The sequence below is a fragment of the Gossypium raimondii genome, chromosome 3 (assembly GCF_025698545.1).
Source record: "Gossypium raimondii isolate GPD5lz chromosome 3, ASM2569854v1, whole genome shotgun sequence".
NCBI classification, from domain to species: Eukaryota; Viridiplantae; Streptophyta; class Magnoliopsida; order Malvales; family Malvaceae; genus Gossypium; species Gossypium raimondii.
In genome coordinates this window covers 13,314,045-13,317,061 of record NC_068567.1, presented here as the reverse complement: position 1 = coordinate 13,317,061, position 3,017 = coordinate 13,314,045, and the positions used below count along the sequence as shown (strand labels likewise).

The 3,017-nt window shown below is 38.2% G+C and overlaps 1 non-coding gene across 1 annotated transcript; it reads left to right on the top strand.

The window, feature by feature from the left end:
- The first annotated feature begins 2,530 nt into the window (after nt 1–2,530).
- LOC128040180 (small nucleolar RNA R71) lies at nt 2,531–2,637 on the top strand. The gene has a single exon (XR_008194838.1). It is a non-coding gene; the product is annotated as a small nucleolar RNA R71 (small nucleolar RNA).
- Nucleotides 2,638–3,017: the final 380 nt, after the last annotated feature.

Genomic DNA, 3,017 nt, shown 5'->3' with positions numbered 1-3,017 from the left:
CAAAAGTACCATATGGACAAGTGAAAGTTGTCTTCTATTGGTTGGTAGAAGCTATAGCAATCTGATTATACATTAAATAACCAGCCAAGAAATAATAGAAGGCTTTCCCAGCTAATCTATCCAACATTTGGTTAATAAATGGTAAGGGGAAATGGTCCTTCCGAGTTACCTTATTGAGCTTGCAATAATCTATGCATACTCTCTATCTCGTGACAGAATGAGTTGGAACAAGCTCATTATTATCATTGCTGACCACTGTGACACCTCCTTTCTCAGGCACACATTGTATAGGACTCACCCATTAGCCGTCAGAGATCAGATAAATAATGCCAGCGTCGAGCCATTAGATAATCTTTTTCTTAACAACTTCCTTCATAATTGGATTCAACCTCTTCTACTGTTCAATAGAATTGCTAAGGAAATCCTCTAGTAAGATCTTATGCATACAAATCGCAGGACTAATTCCCTTGATATCAACAAGGGTCCATCCTAATGCCTTCTTAGATTGTCGAAGGACTTCTAATAACTTGACCTCTTGCTTGGGTGTCAATTCTACAGAAATTACTACCGACAAAGTGATGTTGTCTCCCAAATATGCATATTTTAAATGCTTTGATAAAGGCCTCAACTCCAGTATGGGGGGTTCCTCTGTAGATGGTTTAGGACGCTTGAAAGAGTGATCTAATAAATCTAAGGATTCACACTTCTTCCCTGGTCTATCCACAAGCTGCTTGGCTTCCACAAATTCACCAAGGTCCTCAAAAATTATTGTGTCACTCTGTTCAAGGGAGTCCTCATCACTATCAGAATTGTTGTGGAAAAACCTTGTGAACTCTTCCTCCACTACTGTTTCTATCAAATCAATAGTGTGGCATTATTAATTCTCATCAGCACATTTCAAGGCATGGAATACATTGAATGTAATTTGCTGTTCATTTACCCTTATGGCTAGTTCACCTTTCTACACATCAATTAAAGTCATGCCTGTAGCAAGAATAGGTCTTTCAAGAATAATTGACACACCATGGCCAGCTTCACATTCCAAAATAAGAAAATCTGCCAGAAAAATAAACTTGTCTACTCTTACCAGCACGTCTTCAATTTTACTTTTCCGGATGTGTGTAGGATCGATCAGTCAGTTGCAATGTAACCGTAGTAGGTCTTGTTTTCCTAATTCCCAACTCCCTGAAAATAGACATAAGCATTAGATTTACATTTGCTCCTAAATCACTTAATGCCTTACTAAGATCATGATTTCCAATTGAACAAGGGATAGTGAAACTCCCTAGGTCCTTCAACTTTTGAGGTAATTTATTAGTCAACATCATTGTGCACCATTCAGTGAGAGCAACAGTCTCAAATTCTCCTAATATGTGCTTTTTTGATATTACATCTTTCATAAATTTCACATAATTAGGCATCTACTCCAAAGCTTCCACCAACAGTATGTTGATGTGAAGTTGCTTAATGATATCTAAAAATCCCTTGAACAGGGATTCTTGTTTACAATTGTGGAATCATTAAGGAAATGGTGGAGGTGGCCATCCTTCAGGTTGTTGACATTGTTTTACTGTAGGATTTCCATCGGTAAAATGATCTAATTCTTCTGCAACATTATTTTGCTTAACATTTCCAGACGCAGTGTGATTTTCAGACGTTTTTGAAATCTTTCCATTGTTGCAATCTGACTTGCCCTCTTCTGCCACGGCATCTTTAACATTTTCATTTAGCTGAGTACCACTTTTGATAAATTTCCTTACAATGCTCCTTCCCTTGTGATCTTGAATTGTCAGTATCACTTAGTAGAGCTCTTTGTGGTCTCAAACTCAAAACATTTGTTATCTGCCCCACTTGATTCTCAAGAGCTCGAAGGGATGCAGCTTAACTTTGAATTATGGCATCATTCTTGGCCATATATTATTTCAACAAAGTTTCAATAGGTGGTGATAATGAAGAAACTGATGCCTGACCTTTTTGGGCATTCTGTCTCGGCATAGGTTGAGTATAACCAGGGGATGCACTGACGGCATTCTGTCTTGTAGCATTGTTAAAATTCCCTACACCTTGATTATTCCAACTAAAGTTTGGATGTCGCTTCTACCCTAGATTGGAGGTTTTGGAATAGGGGTTGTTGTTCCAATTGTAATTACCCATGTAACACACAAATTTTGGGTTCGATGGGCATTCATCAAACACATGGTCTTCACCACAATAAACACACGATAGCTTAGTTGATTTCATCTCCTAAACTGTAGTTGGCCTCTTCATTATTTTGATCATATTAGTTAAAGATGATACCTAGGCGGTCAATGATGTGATTGTATCAAGTTCCACGGTGTCAGTAGTTGTCTTGCTAGTCCCAACTCGCACGGTAGGATATTGATAATCATTGCTGGAAATCCGTTCCAAAGTATCATACGCTTCATTGTAAGATTTATCCAACAAAGTACCATTGGAAGAAGCATCAACTACCATCCTTGTTTGTGCATTCAACCATTTATAAAACATCTCCATCTGAGTACAATGTTGAAACCCATGCATCGGACATTTCTAAAGTAATTCTTTAAATCTTTCCCAAGCTTCATACAGTGTTTCATCCTCTAATTGTCGAAAAGACGTGACGTCATTTTTAAGCTTGGCATTCATGTTTGAAGGATTATACCATAGCAAAAACCTCTGGCAAAGATTATTTTATGACGCCACTATCCCCGATGACAAAGCACTCAACCATGCTCTTACTCGGTCTCTTAAGGAATATGGAAACAATTTAAGTCTCAGGGCTTCTTCAGGAACACCCTATTGTCTGAACGAGCCAAAACTTCTAGTAAAAGTCTTAAATGTAATTGTGGATCTTTAGTAGGCAACCCGCTGAACTGTCCCACTATTTGCAACATTTGAAACATCACCTGTTTCAATTCAAAATGTTGAGCTTGAATGTGTGGTCTAACTATCCCTGGATTCAAATCATCCAAAATTGGCACAACATGTTCACGAATTGGCCTATCTCGGTCATCTAC